Source organism: Manis pentadactyla, chromosome X, assembly GCF_030020395.1.
Source record: "Manis pentadactyla isolate mManPen7 chromosome X, mManPen7.hap1, whole genome shotgun sequence".
Lineage (NCBI taxonomy): Eukaryota > Metazoa > Chordata > Mammalia > Pholidota > Manidae > Manis > Manis pentadactyla.
In genome coordinates, this window is record NC_080038.1 from 71,071,293 (window position 1) to 71,090,089 (window position 18,797).

Sequence of the window (18,797 nt, forward strand, 5' to 3'; positions counted from 1 at the left end):
CAATATAATTTTGTATATCACCATACTTCAATAAAAATATAAAAAAATAAAAGAAAAATAGTGAAGTAAGACAATGGGAATTATGGAACACACAGAGAATAAACAATATTCATATTATGGGGATTTCAGAAACAGAAGAGAAAGAGAAAGGAACATAAAGTATATTTAAAGCATAAATGGCTGAAAACTCCCAAATCTTGAGAGAAATGGACATCAAGTTAGAGTAGGTCCAAAAGAGCAGAAAGAGTGTGAACCCAAATAGGATTACACCAAAACACATTATACTTAAATTGTCAAAATTTGAAGACAAGGAAAGCATTTTAAGAGCCTTAAGGGAAAAAGAAGTTACATGCAAGGGAACTGTCATAAGACTGGCAGATTTCTAAGCAAAAAGTTTTCAGGCAAAGGGAGAATGGTATGCTGTATTATATATATATATATATTTTTTTGAGAGGGCATCTCTCATATTTATTGATCAAATGATTGTTAACAACAATAAAATTCTGTATAGGGGACTCAATGCACAATCATTAATCAACCCCAAGCCTAATTCTCAACAGTCTCCAATCTTCTGAAGCATAACGTAAAAGTTCTTACATAGTGAACAAATTTTTACATAGTGAATAAGTTCTTACGTGGTGAACAGTGCAAGGGCAGTCATCACAGAAACTTTCAGTTTTGATCATGCATTATGAACTATAAACAATCAGCTCAAATGTGAATATTCGTTTGATTTTTATACTTGATTTATATGTGAATCCCACATTTCTCCCTTATTATTATTATTATTATTATTATTATTACTATTTTTAATAAAATGCTGAAGTGGTAGGTAGATGCAAGATAAAGGTAGAAAACATAGTTTAGTGCTGTAAGAGGGCAAGTGTAGATGATCAGGTGTGTGCCTATAGATTAAGTATTAATCCAAGCTAGACAAGGGCAACAAAACATCCACGGATGCAGATTTCTCTCAAAACAGGGGTGGGGGTGAGGTTCTAAGCCTCACCTCTGTTGATCCCCAGTTTCTCACCTGATGGCCCCCCTGCGACTGTGCCTGTCTTAGGTTGTTCCTCTCTTGAGGAATCTTACCCGTCTCTGGCTAACCAGTCATCTTCCAGGGCCATACAAGGAAATGTAAAGTTGGTAAGTGAGAGAGAAGCAATATTCTTTGAAAAGGTTAGCTTTTTACTTCTTTGCATATTTATGCCCTGTGGCTTCTATGCCCAGCATTTGTCTTGAGGTATCTTCACCACTTGGAAGAATTATGACACTCGGGAATTTTGATATGAGGCACGAATTCTACTTAAGGGTTGTAATTAGGAAGGAAGAAGAAAAGCTATAGAAGTAGCAGGCAGAAGAAAACATGGGAAGATTATTTCTTTGACATAACTTCTTGTAGAGTAACATAAGCATGTATAGGTTTTAAACTACTAATTAAATTGCACACACACATTAACTTAATAGGAATACAGCTACATAACCAAAGCAGATGTACAATTACCAGCCATCTCCAGTGAAACCAAGAAAACCAGTTAGGCACCCTAGGCATTTGTGAAAACTTATCAATGATATGATGGATATTGTCAAACTGAATTTGAATAGTTTGAGAAAAATCAGACAAATTAAAACAACACATTCCTGGGAACTGTTCATATCCCATATGTTCTTTTAACAGTAGATAGTCTATAGTCACAAGATTTTGGAGCGCAGCAACTTGCACTTCTCCTAATTCTTGGTTGAGTTCTGACAGTATACATCCAGTCAAATTTGTTGTTTTACTGTATGCACAGGCCAGCTTAGATATCTGTTCTTCATTCCAATGGCAAGTCCAGGAACCGGTGGGATGAATGCAGCTACAACTGCAACAGCGACAAGATCTTTGTTGAAGATTTTTGATGATCATCTTCTGGAATGACTCTTAAAGAGAATGTTGCTGTTGGAAGTTCTTCATATCGTATCTTAATTCGTTTTCTGGGTAGCCAAATTAGGCTTTGATCCTCTGTATAAACACAAACACACACTTTGCCCACACTTCGATATGCCCTTTATACCATTGTGCAGAACTTATTGGAGATCACCACACAGGAAATGCATTTTTTTAAGAGAAAGGAATATTATCAGAAAAATGTGTTTCCATAGCCGATCATCTGACACCCTTTAAATGATCAAAATTAAGGATATTTAAAGCATGCATTAATCGTTGATTTACAGTTAGTTTTATCCTATCAGGGAGTAATCCCCCTTTTCTTTCTTTTTTTTGTTATCATTAATGTACAATCACATGAAGAATATTATGTTTCCTAGGCTCTCCCCTATACCAGGTCCCCCCTATAAACCCCTTTACAGTCACTGTCCATCAGCACAGCAAAATGTTGTAGAATCACTACTTGTCTTCTCTGTGTTGTACAGCCCTCCCCTTTCTCCCACCCCCCCATTATGCATGCTAATCATAATACCCCCTTTCTTCTTCCTGCCCCTTATCCCTCCCTACCCACCCATCCTCCCCAGTCCCTTTCCCTTTGGTACCTGTTAGTCCATTGTTGGGTTCTGTGATTCTACTGCTGTTTTGTTCCTTCAGTTTTTCCTTTGTTCTTATACTCCACAGATGAGTGAAATCATTTGGTATTTCTCTTTCTCCACTTCGCTTATTTCACTGAGCATAATACCCTCTAGCTCCATCCATGTTGTTGCAAATGGTAGGATTTGTTTTCTTCTTATGGCTGAGTAATATTCCATTGTGTATATGTACCACATATTCTTAATCTACTCATTTGCTGATGGACATTTAGGTTGCTTCCAATTCTTGGCTATTGTAAATAGTGCTGCGATAAACATAGGGGTGCATCTGTCTTTTTCAAACTGGAGTGCTGCATTCTTAGGGTAAATTCCTCGAAGTGGAATTCCTGGGTCAAATGGTAAGTCTGTTTTGAGCATTTTGAGGAACCTCCATACTGCTTTCCACAATGGTTGAACTAATTTACATTCCCATCAGCAGTGTAGGAGGGTTCCCCTTTCTCCACAACCTCACCAACATTTGTTGTTGTTTGTCATTTGGATGGTAGCCATCCTTACTGGTGTGAAGTGATAACTCATTGTGGTTTTAATTCGCATTTCTCTGATAGTTAGCAATGTAGACCATCTTTTCATGTGTCTGTTTGCCATCTGTATTTCTTTCTTGGAGAACTGTCTGTTCAGCTCCTCTGCCCATTTTTTAATTGGATTATTTGTTTTTTATTTGTTGAGGTGGGTGAGTTCTTTATATACTTTGGACGTCAAGCCTTATCGGATCTGTCATTTATGAATATATTCTCCCAAACTGTAGGGCACCTTTTTGTTCTATTGATAGTGTCTTTTGCTGAACAGAAGCTTTTCAGCTTGATATCGTCCCACTTGTTCATTTTTGCTGTTGTTTTCCTTGCCCAGGGAGATATGTTCAAGAAGAGGTCACTCATGTTTATGTCTAAGAGGTTTTTGTCTATATATTTTTCTAAGAGTTTTATGGTTTCATGACTTACATTCAGGTCTTTGATTCATTTTGAATTTACTTTTGTGTATGGGGTTAAACAATGGTCCAGTTTCATTCTCCTGCATGTAGCTGTCCAGTTTTGCCAGCATCATCTGTTGAAGAGACTGTCATTTCCCCATTGTATGTCCATGGCTCCTTTACCAATATTAATTGACCATATACGTTTGGGTTAATGTCTGAAGTCTCTAATCTGTTCCACTGGTCTGTGGCTCTGTTCTTGAGCCAGTACCAAATTGTCTTGATTACTATGGCTTTGTAGTAGAGCTTGAATTTGGGAGTGAGATCCCCCCTACTTTATTCTTCTTTCTCAGGATTGCTTTGGCTATTTGGGGTCTTTGGTGTTTCCATATGAATTTTTGAACTATTTGTTCCAGTTCGTTGAAGAATGTTGCTGGTAATTTGATAGGGATTGCATCAAATCTGTATATTGCTTTGGGCAGGATGGTCATTTTGATGATATTAATCCTTCCTAGCCACGAGCAATGGGATGAGTTTCCATTTGTTAGTGTCCCCTTTAATTTCTCTTAAGAGTGACTTGTAGTTTTCAGGGTATAGGTCTTTCACTTCTTTGGTTAGGTTTATTCTTAGGTATTTTATTCTTTTTGATGCAATTGTGAATGGAGATGTTTTCCTGATTTCTCTTTCCATTGGTTCATTGTTAGTATATAGGAAAGCCACAGATTTCTGTGTGTTAATTTTGTATCCTGCAAATTTGCTGTATTCCAATATCAGTTCTAGTAGTTTTGGAGTGAAGTCTTTGGGGTTTTTTATGTACAATATCATGTCATCTGCAAATAGTGACAGTTTGACTTCTTCTTTACCAATCTGGATTCCTTGTATTTCTTTGTTTTGTCTGATTGCCATGGCTAGGACCTGCAGTACTATGTTAAATAACAGTGGGTAGAGTGGGCATCCCTGTCTTGTTCCTGATCTCAGAGGGAAAGCTTTCAGCTTCTTGCTGTTCAATATAATGTTGGCTGTGGGTTTATCATATATGGCCTTTATTATGTTGAGGTACTTGCCCTCTATTCCCATTTTGCTGAGAGTTTTTCTCATGAATGGACGTTGAATTTTGTCAAATGCTTTTTCAGCATCTATGGAGATGATCACGTGGTTTTGTCTTTCTTTTTGTTGATGTGGTGGATGATGTTGATGGACTTTCGAATGTTGTACCATCCTTGCATCCCTGCAATGAATCCCACTTGGTCATGGTGTATGATCCTTTTGATATATTTCTGAATTCAGTTTGCTAATATTTTATTGAGTCTTTTGCATCTACATTCATCAGGGATATTAGTCTGTAAATTTCTTTTTTGGTGGGGTCTTTGCCCAGTTTCGGTATTAGGGTGATATTGGCTTCATAGAATGAGTTTGGGAGTATTCCCTCCTCTTCTATTTTTTGGAAAACTTTAAGGAGAATGGGTATTATGTCTTCTCTGTGTGTGTGATAAAATTCCGAGGTAAATCCGTCCGGGCCGGGGGTTTTGTTCTTGGGTAGCTTTTGATTACCGTTTCAATTTCTTTGCTCGTAATTGGTTTGTTTAACTTTTGTGTTTCTTCCTTGGTCAGTCTTGGAAGGTTGTATTTTTCTAGGAAGTTGTCCATTCCTCCTAGGTTTTCCAGCTTCTTGGCATATAGGTTTTCATAGTAGTCTTTAATAATTCTTTGTATTTCTGTAGAGTCTGTCATAATTTTTCCATTCTCATTTCTTATTCTGTTGATGTGTTCTGATTCTATTTTTCTCTTAATAAGTTTGGCTAGAGGCTTATCTATTTTGCTTATTCTCTCGAAGAACCAGCTCTTGCTTTCATTGATTTTTGCTATTGTTTTATTCTTCTCAATTTTGTTTATTTCTTCTCTGATCTTTATTATGTCCCTCCTTCTGCTGACTTTAGGCCTCATTTGTTCTTCTTTTTCCAGTATCGATAATTGTGATGTTAGACTATTCATTTGGGATTGTTCTTCCTTCTTCAAGTGTGCCTGGAACGCTATATACTTTCCTCTTAAGACTGCTTTCGCTGTATCCCACAGAAGTTGGGGCTTTGTGTTGTTGTCATTTGTTTCCATATATTCCTTGATCACTATTTTAATTTGTTGAATGATCCATTGATTACTTAGGAGCATGTTGTTAAACCTCCATGTATTTTTGAGCCTTTTTGTTTTCTTTGTAGAATTTATTTCTAGTTTTATAGCTTTGTTGTCTGAAAAGTTGGTTAGTAAAATTTCAATATTTTGGAATTTACTGAGGCTCTTTTTGTGGCCTAGTATGTGGTCTATTCTGGAGAATGTCCCATGTGCACTTGAGAATAATGTATATCCTGTTGATTTTGGATGTAGAGTTCTATAGATGTCTATTAGGTCCATCTGTTCTACTGTGTTGTTCAGTGAGTCCGTGTCCTTACTTATTTTCTGCCCGGTGGATCTATCCTTTGGGGTGAGTGGTGTGTTGAAGTCTCCTAAAATGAATGCATTGCAGTCTATTTCCTCCTTTAATTCTGTTAGTATTTGTTTCCCATATATTGGTGCTCCTGTATTGGGTGCAGATATGTTTGTAATGGTTATATCCTCTTGTTGGACTGCACCCTTTATCATTATGTCGTGTCCTTCTTTATCTCTTGTTACTTTCTTTGTTTTGATGTCTATTTTGTATGATACTAGAATTACAACACCTGCTTGCTTTTTTCTCCCTATTGTTTGCATGAAATATCTTTTTCCATCCCTTGACTTTTAATCTGTGCATGTCTTTGGGTTTGAGGTCAGTCTCTTGTAAGCAGCATATAGATGGGTCTTGCTTTTTTATCCATTCTATTACTCTGTGTCTTTCAATTGGTGCATTCAGTCCATTTACATTTAGGGTGACTATTGAAAAATATGTACTTATTGCCATTGCAGGCTTTAAATTCATGGTTACCAAATGTTCAGGGTTAGCCTCTCTAGTATCTTACTGCCTAACTTAGCTCACTTATTGAGCTGTTATGTACACTGTCTGGAGATTCTTTTCTTCTCTCCCTTCTTATTCCTCCTCCTCCATTCTTCATATGTTGTGTGTTTTGTTCTGTGCTCTTTTTAGGAGTGCTCCCATCTAGAGCAGTCCCTGTATCATGCCCTGTAGAGGTGGTTTGTGGGAGGCAAATTCCCTCAGCTTTTGCTTGTCTGGGAATTGTTTAATCCCTCCATCATATTTAAATGATAATCATGCTGATTATAGTATCCTTGGTTCAAGGCCCTTCTGTTTTATTGCATTAAATATATCATGCCATTCTCTTCTGGCCTGTAGGGTTTCTGTCGAGAAGTCTGATGATATCCTGATGGGTTTTCTTTTATAGGTGACATTTTTCTCTCTAGCTGCCTTTAAAACTCTTTCCTTGTCTTTGACCTTTGCCATTTTAATTATTATTTGTCTTGGTGTTGTCCTCCTTGGGTCCTTTCTGTTGGGAGTTCTGTGTATTTCTGTGGACTGTTCTATTATTTCCTCCCCCAGTTGGGGAAGTTTTCAACAATTATTTCTCCAAAGACACTTTCTATCCCTTTACCTCTCTCTTCTTCTTCTGGTATCCCTATAATACAGATATTGTTTCTTTTGGATTGGTCACACAGTTCTCTTAATATTGTTTCATTCCTGGAGATCCTTTTATCTCTCTCTATGTCAGCTTCTATGCGTTCCTGTTCTCTGGTTTCTGTTCCATCAATGGCCTCTTTCATCTTATCCATTCTGCTTATAAATCCTTCCAGAGTTTGTTTCACTTCTGTAATCTCCTTCCTGGCATCTGTGATCTCCCTCCGGACTTCATCCCTTAGCTCTTGCATATTTCTCTGCATCTCCGTCAGCATGTTTATGATTTTTATTTTGAATTCTTTTTCAGGAAGACTGGTTAGGTCTGTCTCCTTCTCTGGTGTTGTCTCTGTGATCTTGGTTTGCCTGTAATTTTCCCTTTTCATGGTGATAGAATTAGTTTGCAGAGCTGGGACGAGTGATGGCTGGAAGAACATCCCTTCTTGTTGGTTTGTGGCCTTCCTCTCCTGGGAGAACAGCGACCTCTAGTGGCTTGTGCTGTGCAGCTGCACGCATACAGGGCTTCTGATTACTGCCCAGTCGCTATGGAGTTTATCTCCTCTGTTGCTGTGGGCGTGGCCTGGCTTTGGCCGCTGCTCCAAAATGGTGGAGCTGCATTGGAGTGGGAGCGGCCAGGAGGCTATTTATCTCCGTGAGGGGCCTCGTGAGGGGCCTCCGTGCTCCCTGCTGCCCTGGGGGTTAAAGTGCCCAGAGATCCCCAGATTCCCTGCCTCTAGACTAAGTGTCCCAGGACACTTCCATCCAGTTTTGGGGTCCCTGTCCCTTTAAGACTTCCAGAAAGCACTCTCAAAAAAAAAAATTAAATAAATAATTTTAAAAAAAAGGCGCTCCCTTTTCTTTGTCCTCGGGCTCCAGACTCAGGGACCCGCTCACTGGTCTTGCTGCCTTGTTTCCCTAGTATCCAGGACACCACGCATGCACTGTGTCTGCACTGTGGTGCGGATGGCTAGGGCTGGGTGTTCAGCAGTCCTGGGTTCCCTCCCCCTCCCCGCTCCGACTCCTCTCCTCCCGCCGGGAGCTGGGGGTACGGGTGCTCGGGTCCCACTGGGCTGGGGCTTTTATCTTACCCCCTTCGCAAGGCACTGGGTTCTTGCAGGTGTGGATGTGGTCTGGATGTTGTCCTGTGTCCTCTGGTCTCTATTCTAGGAAGAGTTGTCTTTGTTATATTTTCATAAATATATGTGGTTTTGGGAGGAGATTTCCCTGCTCTACTCACGCCGCCATCTTGGCTCCACCCCCTCAATATATATATATTAAAAAAATAACTGTCTATTAAGAATTCTACTCATGGTGAAGCTTTCCTTCAGAAATGGAGGGATAAAAACTTTCTCAAACAAAAGCTGAGGGAATGCATAATCACCAGACCTGCCTAAAAGAATTGCTAGAAGGAGTTCTTTGAGTAGAAGTAAAAGAATTCTAATTAAAATAATAAAGACATAAGAAGGTAGGGTAAGTCTCACTGGTAATGGTTAAAATGTAGACCTAGTTGGACTCTACAGTATGGTAATAGTGGTGCATAATTCACTTAGAAATCTGATTCAAAAGTTAAAAAAAAAGAATGTTGTAAAGTAACCATAACTAAGACAATATGTTAATAGTTCCAAAATATTTAAAAATCATGTAAATTATAACAGTAATAGCCTACAATGTGAGGAGGAAGAGAAATAAAAATGTTGTTTATGAATTCTATTAAATTTAAGTTGTTATAACAGGGTATTATAAATGTAAGATATTTTATATGTCTCATGGGAACCATATAGGAAAATCCTGTAGAAATCACATAAGAGAAACAACAAAATAGTCAAAGATTCTGAAACCAAAAGATACAAAAATGCAAAAAGAGGCAGAAGGATACAAAGTAAGGATCAAAAGATACACAAAACCATCAGAAAACAATGAATAGAATTGCAACAGTAAATCCTTACCTAATAATAATTACTTTAAATGTAAATAAAAGAAGTTATTTGATTCAAAGCATATAATGGATGACTAGATTAAAAAATAAATCCAACAATATGCTGCATACAGCAGGTTCATTTTAGTCTTAAAGACACACACACTGAGAGTGAAGGGGTGGAAAAGACATTTAAAACTAATGGTCATCTAAAGAAAGCAGAGGTAGTTATACAAAATAAACTTTAAACTAAAAATTGTAAAAAGAATCAAAGATGGTCATTACATAATAATAAATGGGTCAACATATCAGAAAAATATAACAATTAAAAATATTTAGGTGTCCAACATTGGAGAATCTAAATATATAAAGCAAAAACTATACTTAAATATATAAAACAAAAACTAACAAGGCTAAAGGAGAAATAAGCAATAATACAATAATAGTTGGAGATTGAATACCCCACTCTCAACAATGAATATACCATCCAGGCAGAGAATCACAAAGGAAAACATATACAGAACATTCTATCCATCAAGATCAGAATACACATTCTTCTCAAGCCACATGGAAGATTTTCTAAGATAGATCATATGTTAGGCCACAAAACAAGTCTTGTTAAATTCAAGAAAATTGAAATCATACCAAATATCTTCTCTGACAATGGCATAAAACTAGAAATCAATAACAAGACAAAAACTGGAAAATTCATGAACACATGAAAGTTAAGCAACACTCTCCTGAACAACCAATGGAACAAAGAGGAAATTAAAGGGGAAATAAAAAATTATAATAAGATGGAAATGGAAACATCATAACAAATTTTGTTGGATGCAGCTAAAGCAATTGTAAGAGGGTAGTGAATAGCAATAAATACACAGTGAAGGAAGAAAGATTCCAAATAAACTACATAAGGAACTAGAAAAAGAGGAAACTGAGCCCAAATTTAGGCAAGAAAGAAAATGATAAAGATTAGAGAAGAAATAAATGAGAGTACAGAAAAAAAATAGAAAAGATTAATCAAACTAATACTTGTTTCTTTGAGAAAAAAAAGTGAAATTATCTAGACTAAATAGGGAAAAAGAGAGAGGACCCAAGTCAACAAAGTTATAAATATACAAGGAGACATTAGAATGGATACCACAAAAATTCAAAGCATCATAATTGGATACTAAGAATAACTATATGTCAACAATCTGGGCAACCTAGAAGTAATGGAAACAATTCTTAGAATCATATAACTTAATCAGGAAGGAATAAGAAAATTGAATAGACCAATTACTAGTAAGAAGTTTGTGTAAGTAATATAAGGTCTCACAATGAAGAAAGATCAGACATGGATGGTTTCACTGGTAAATTATATCAAACATTTAAAGAAGAATCAATACCATTTACTCTCAAACTCTTCTTTAAAATTGAAGAGAATGGAACAATCCCAAACTCTTTTGAAAAGGCCAGTATTATCCTGAAAACTAAACAAAAGACACTACTAGAAAAGAAAACTATAGTACAATATCCTTGAGGAATACAATACAAAAATTCTTATTAAAATACTAGCAAACCTCAGGAGTATATTAAAAAGATCATTCACCAGGATCAAATGGGATTTATCTCAGGGATGCAAGGTTGATTCAACATATGCTAATGAATGTGATGCATCACATTAATAGAATGAAAGAATGAATCATATAGTTAATAGAAATAGAAAAGGCATTTGATAAAATTCAACATTCCTTCATAGTAAAAACTCTTAACAAATTAGGCATAGAAAGAACATATTTCAACATAATTAAGGCCATATATGTCAAGCACACAACTAACAACATACTCAGTGAAGGAAAGTTAAGGATTTTCATTTAAGATCAGGAACAAGACAAAGGTGCCTACTCTCCCACTTCTATTCAACATAGTACTAGAAGTACCACACCAGAGCAATCAGGCAAAAAAAAAGTTCATGTACTTGGAAAGGAAGAAGTAAAATTGTCTTTCTGCAGAAGACATGATTTTATATACAGAAATCCTAAGGACTCTTCCAAAACACTGTTAGAGGTAATCAATGAATTCACTAAAATTGCAAGATATAAAATAAATTTATAAAAATCAGTAGCATTTCTAAATATAACAATGAATATTCTAGAAAAGAAATAACTGTGTAACATTTACAATAACATGATAAACAATAAAATACTTAGGAATAAATTTAACAAAGGAGGTGAGAAACTCTGAAAACTACAAGGCATTTACAAAAGGAATCAAAGAAAAGCAAAAAAAATGAAATGTACTCTGTGTTAATGGATTGGAAGAATTAGTATTGTTTAAGTGTCAATACCACCAAAAGCCATCTATAGATTAAATTTAAGGCCTTTCAAAATTCCAAAGAAAATTTTTACAGAAATATAAAAAATCCTAAATTTTATTTAGAAACACAAACAACACTGAATAGCCAAAGAAATCCTGAGAGAGAAGAACAAAGCAGTAGACACCACACTTATTGATATCAGTCTATACTGTAAAGCTATAGTCATCAAAACAGTATTCTACTGGCTCAAAAACAGACATACAGACAAATGGAACAGAATTGAAAGACAAGAAATAAACCCAAGCTTACACGGTCAAGTAATATTTGAAAAAACTCCAATACTTAGTGGAGTCCTCTCAATAAATGGTGCTCAGATCATTGGATATTGACATGTAAAAAAATAAAGCTGGATCTGTATAATATACCACTTACAAGCATTAACTCAAAATGAATTAGATTTAAATGTAAGACCCGAAGCCATGAAAATCATAGAAGAAAACATGAGAATTAAGCTCCTTGACATAGGTCTTGGTAATGATATTTTTTTATAAGAAACCTAAGGTACAAGCTATAAAATAAAAAATAACCAAGTGGGACTGCATCAAACTAAAAATCTGTAAAGCAAGAAATGACCAACAAAATGAAAAAATAGCCTATGAAATGGAAAAGAATATTTGTAAACCATATACCTGATAAGGGGTTAATTTGCAAAATACATAAGGAATTCATACAAGTCAATAGAAAAAGTCATTACCCAATTTAAAAACTGGATAATACCTAAATAGAAAAAAAGGTATAAAAAAGGCAAATATGTGCATGAAAAGATGCTCAACATTACTAGTCACTAGAGAAATGGAAACTAAAACAACAATGAGATATTACCTTAAACCTATTAGAACAGGGATCATCAAAAAGTAAAGCTGTAAAAAATGCTCTTTGTGAATTTGGTAAAAAAAAGAACTGTGGAAAGATGGTGGCGTAAGATGAGAGACAGAGGCTTCCTCCTAAAACTGGATACAATTAGAAAATTTCATTGGCACAACTAATCCGGAGAGAGCAACAGGAAAGAGGATGGCGTCAGACTGCACACACCTGGAGGAAAGAGCAGACCTCACTGAACGGGATAACGTACCAGAGCTGTGGCTCCGCAGGATCTGAGCCCCTCCACCACCCCAGCTCATCAGTGGGAGGAAGAGAAACAAGGCAGGGGGGTAGTGGAAGGCTTGGGACTGCTGAAAACCTAGCTCCAGAGATCTGTTCTGGGAGCACAAACCTACATTTCATGGTGCTTTCATGAGACTCACATGACTACTGGGTTGGAAAGTTAATACAGGCAGAGTTCCTGGGGAGACTGGGATTCCAGCAGCTTGTGGAAAGGAGGGATCCATATCCAGCTGCTCTGGGACAAAAACATACCTGTGTGACTGGCCCACTGGCTCAGGCAGTGGAGAAAGGTACAGAAGCCAGGAGGCAGGGAACAGCTCTTTCCTCCCCCCAGGTACCAGTAGCACTCCCCTGCAACCCGTGACATTGCTTCAGGGGCTGAACAGCTCCAGAATAAAGCTTCTGGACACTAGAGGGTGCCATATACAAACATGAAACGCCCAAGGAACCTTGTCCAGAGTAAAATTATTAATACAACTCCTGAGAAAGATTTATATGATATGTACCTTGTGACTCTTTGTGAAAGGGAGTTCAAAATAAAAATCATCAACATTCTAATGGAGGTACGGAAAGACATCCAAGAACACAGGAATGAATTCAGGTCGTAGATCCAATCATTGAGGAGCACAATGGAGGGTATTAAAAGCAGGTTGTGTATGGTGGAGGAGACAATAAATGAAATAGAAACTAGAGAAGAGGAATACAAAGAAGCTGAGGCACAGAGAGAAAAAAGGATCTCTAAAAATGAAAGAATATTGAGAGAATTGTGTGACCAGTCCAAGCAGAACAATATTTGCATTATAGGGATACCAGAAGAAAAGAGAGAGAGAAAGGGATAGAAAGTGTCCTTGAGGAGGAAGTTGCTGAAAACTTCCCCAATCTGGGGAAGAAGATAGTTTCTCAGGCCATGGAGATCCACAGATCTCCCAACACAAGGGACCCAAGGAAGACAACACCAAGACACATAGTAAGTAAAATGGGAAAGATCAAGCATAAGGACAGACTGTTAAAAGCAGCCGGAGGCAGAAATAAGATCAAATACAAAGGAAAGCCCATCAGGCTAACATCAGACTTCTCAGCAGAAACCTTACAGGCCAGAAGGGAGTGGCATGATGTTTTTAATGCCATGAAGCAGAAGGGCCTGGAACCAAGATTACTTTATCCGGCAAGATTATCATTTAAATTTGAAGGAGGGATTAAACAATATCCAGATAAGCAAAAGCTGAGAGAGTTTACCTCCCACAAACCACCTCTGCAGTCTATTTTGGAGGGGCTGCTATAGATGGAAGTGTTCCTAGGATTGGATAGCTGTCACCAGAGGTAGCAAAACTACAGAAGGGAGGGTGAACCAGCTGATAGCAAGGCAAATGCAAAATTAAATTGACTATCGCCAATGTCAATCAAGGGATAGACAACAAGTACAGAATTTGATACCTAATGTATAAAGAATGAAAGAAGAAGAAAAAGGAGTAGAAAAAGAAAAGAACCTTTAGATTGTGTTTGTAACAGCATACTAAGTGAGTTAAGTTAGACTCTTAGATAGTAAGGAAAGTAACCTGGAACCTATGGTAACCACGAATCTAAAGCCTGAAATGGCAATAAGTACATACCTATTGATAATCACCCTAAATGTAAATGGACTGAATGCACCAATCAAAAGACATAGAGTCACTGAATGGATAAGAAAACAAGACCCATCTATATGCTGCTTACAAGAGACTCACCTCAAACCCAAAGACATGCACAGACTAAAAGTCAAGAGATGGAAAAAGATATTTCATGCAAACAATAGGGGGAAAAAAGCAGGTGATGCAGTACTAGTATCAGGCAAAATAGAATTCAAAACAAAGAAAGTAACAAGAGATAAAGAAGGACATTACATAATGATAAAAGGCTCAGTCCAGCAAGAGGACATAACCATTATACATATATATGCAACCAACACAGGAGCACGAGCGTATGTGAAGCAAATACTACCAGAACTAAAGGAGGAAATAGAATGCAATGGATTCAGTTTAGGAGACTTCAACACACCATTCACTCCAAAGGACAGATCCACGAGACAGAAAATAAGTAAGGACACAGAGGCACGGAAAAACACACTAGAACAGATGGACCTAATAGACATCTATAGAACTCTACACCCAAAACCAACAGGGTACACATTCTTCTCAAGTGCACATGGAACATTCCCCAGAATAGACCACACACTAGGCCACAAAAAGAGCCTCAGTAAATTCAAAAAGATAGAAATTCTCACAACCAATTTTTCATACCACAAAGGTATAAAACTAGAAATAAATTGTACAAAGACAGCAAAAAGGCTCACAAACACATGGAGGCTTAACAACACGCTTCTAAATAGTCAATGGATCAACGACCAAATTAAAATGGAGATCCAGCAGTATATGGAAATAAATAACAACCACAACAGAAAGCCCCAACTTCTGTGGGATGCAGCGAAAACAGTCTTAAGAGGAAAGTATATAGCAATCCAGGCATATTTAAAGGAGGAAGAACAAACCCAACTGAATAGTCTAATGTCACAATTATCAAAATTGGAGAAAGAAGAACAAATGAGGCCTAAAGTCACCAGAAGGAGGGACATAAAAAAGAGTAGACAAGAAATAAACAAAATTGAGAAGAATAAAAAAATAGAAAAAATCAATGAAACCAAGAGCTTGTTTTTTGAGAAAATAAACAAAACAGATAAACCTCTAGCCAGACTTATTAAGAGAAAAAGAGAATCAACACACATCAACAGAATCAGAAACGAGAAAGGAAACATCACGATGGACCCAACAGACATACAAATAATTATTAGAGACTCCCATGAAAACCTATATGCTAACAAGCTGGGAAACCTAGAAGAAATGGACAACTTCCTAGAAAAATAGCACCTTCCAAGACTGACCAAGGAAGAAACACAAAATCTAAACAAACCAATTACCAGCAAAGAAACTGAAGCGGTAATCAAAAAACTACCCAAGAAAAAAGCCCCTGGGCCAGATGGATTTACCTCAGAATTTTATCAGACATAAAGAGAAGATATAATACCCATTCTCCTTAAAGTTTTCCAAAAAATAGAAGAGGAGGGAATACTCTCAAACTCATTCTATGAAGACAACATCACCCTAATACCAAATTCAGGCAAAGACCCCACCAAAAAAGAAAATTACAGACCAATATCCCTGATGAACGTAGATGCAAAGATACTCAATAAAATATTAGAAAACCGAATTCAAAAATATATCAAAAGGATCATACACCACGACTAAGTGGGACTTATCCCAGGTATGCAAGGATGGTGCAACATTCGAAAATCCATTAACTTCCTTCACCACATCAACATAAAGAAAGACAAAAACCACATGATCATCTCCATAGACGCTGAAAAAGCATTCGACAAAATTCAACATCCATTCATGATAAAAACTCTCAGCAAAATGGGAATAGAGGGTAAGTACCTCAACATAATAAAGGCCATATATGATAAACCCACAGCTAACATCATACTGAACAGCTAGAGGCTGAAAGCTTTTCCTCTGAGTTTGGGAACAAGACAGGGATGCCCACTCTCTCCACTGTTATTCAACATAGCACTGGAGGTCCTAGCCATGGCAATTAGACAAAACACAGAAATACAAGGAATCCAGATTGGTAAAGAAGAAGTCAAACTGTCACTTTTTCCAGATGACATGATATTGTACATAAAAAAACCCTAAAGACTCCACTCCAAAACTACTGGAACTGATATCGGAATACAGCAAAGTTGCAGGATACAAAATTAACACACAGAAATCTGTAGCTTTCCTATACACTAACAGTGAACCAATAGAAAGAGAAATCAGGAAAACAGTTCCATTCACAATTGCATCAAAAAGAATAAAATACCTAAGAATAAACCTAAGCAAAGAAGTGAAAGACCTATACCCTGAAAACTACAGGACACTCTTAAGAGAAATTAAAGACGGCACTAGCAAATGGAAATGCATCCCATGCTCTTGCCTAGGAAGAGTTGATATAGTCAAAATGTCCATCCTGCTCAAAGCAATATACAGCTTAGATGCAATCCCTATCAAATTACCAACAACATTCTTCAACAAACTGGAACAAATAGTTCAAAAATTTATATGGAAACACCAAAGACCCCAAAGAGCCAAAGCAATCCTGAGAAAGAAGAATAAAGTGGGGGGATCTCACTCCCCAGCTTCGAGCTCTACTACAAAGCCATAGTAATCAAGACAATTTGGTACTGGCATAAGAACAGAGCCACAGACCAGTGGAACAGATTAGAGACTCCAGACATTAACCCAAACATATATGGTCAATTAATATATGATAAAGGAGCCATGGACATACAATGGTGAAATGACAGTCTCTTCAACAAATGGTGCTGGCAAAACTGGACAGCTACATGTAAGAGAATGAAATTTTATCACTCTCTAACCCCATACACAAAAGTAAATTCAAACTCGATCAAAGACCTCAATGTAAATCATGAAACCATAAAACTCTTAGAAAAAAACATAGGCAAAAATCTCTTGGACATAAACATGAGCGACTTCTTCATGAACATATCTACCCAGGCAAGGAAAACAAAAGCAAAAATGAACAAGTGGGACTATATCAAGCTGAAAAGCATCTGTACAGCAAAGGAAACCATCAATAGAACAAAAAGTACCCTACACTATGGGATAATATATTCACAAATGACAGATCCAATAAAGGCTTGACATCCAAATTATATAAAGAGCTTACGCACCTTAACAAACAAAAAGCAAATAATCCAATTAAAAAATGGGCAGAATTGCTGAACAGATAGTTCACCAAAGAAAAAATTCAGATGACCAACAGACACATGAAAAGATGTTTCACATCACTAGTTATCAGAGAAATGCAAATTAAAACCACAATGGGATATCACCTCACACCAGTAAGGATGGCTACCATCCAAAAGACAAACAGCAACAAATGTTGACAAGGTTGTGGAGAAAGGGGAACCCTCCTACACTGCTGGTAGGAATGTAAGTTATTTCAACCATTGTGGAAAGCAGTATGGAGGTTCCTCAAAATGCTCAAAATAGACTTACCATTTGACCCAGGAATTCCACTTCTAGGAATTTACTCTAAGAATGCAGCACTCCAGTTTGAAAAAGACACATGCACCCCTATGTTTATCACAGCACTATTTACAATAGCCAAGAAATGGGAGCAACCTAAGTTTCCATCAGTAGGTGAATGGATAAAGAAGACGTGGTACATATACACAATGGAATATTATTCAGCCATAAGAAGAAAACAAATCCTACAATTTGCAACAACATGGATAGAGCTAGAGGGTTTTATGCTCAGTGAAATAAACCAAGCAGAGAAAGACAAGTACCAAATGATTTCACTCATCTGTGAAGTATACGAACAAAGGAAAAACTGAAGGAACAAAACAGTAGCAGAATCAGAGAACCCAAGAATGGACTAACAGTTACCAAAGGGAAAGAGACTGGGGAGTATGGGAGGGGAGGGAGGTATAAGGTTGGGGAAAAAGAAAGGGGGTATTATGTTTAGCATGTATAATGTGGGGGGTGGAGGAAAGGGGAGGGCTTTGCAACACAGAGAAGACAAGTAGTGATTCTACAACATCTTACTATGCTGATGGACAGTGACTGTAATGGGGTTTGTCGGGGGATCTTGGGGTAGGGGAGAGCCTAGTAAACCTCATGTTCTTCATATAATTGTAGATTAATGATAACAAAAAATTTTTTTTAATAAAAGAAAGAACTGTGGCACTTTTGATGGATTGCAAATTTGCAAGCAGTATGGAAAACGACATGGAGGATCATCAATATTTAAAACAGAACTACCATATGATCCCCTTCTGGGTGTATATCCAAAGGTAATATAAACACTAAGTGGAAAATAGCTGCACCTCCATGTTCATAACAGTATTATTTACAGTAGCCAAGAAATGGAAACCACCTTAGTGGTACAATGATAAGTGAATGGATAAAGAAGTTTTGGTATGCATACAATGGAATATTATTCATCCATAAAAAATTAGGTAATTCTATTACTTCTAACAACATGGTTGGACCCTGAAGGTACTATGCTAAGTGAAATAAGTCAAGTACATAATGACAAATTCTGTATGATCATGTTTACATATGGAGTCTAAAAAACATAACTCATAAAAAAAGATTATCAGACTGTGTTTACTAGATTAGTGGGAGGGGGAGAGGGGATTGATGGAAGGTGTTTAAAAGGTACAAATTTCCAGTTAAAAGAGAAATAAGTACTCGGGTTCTAATTGGTACCATGTTGACAATAGCTAACACTGCTGTAG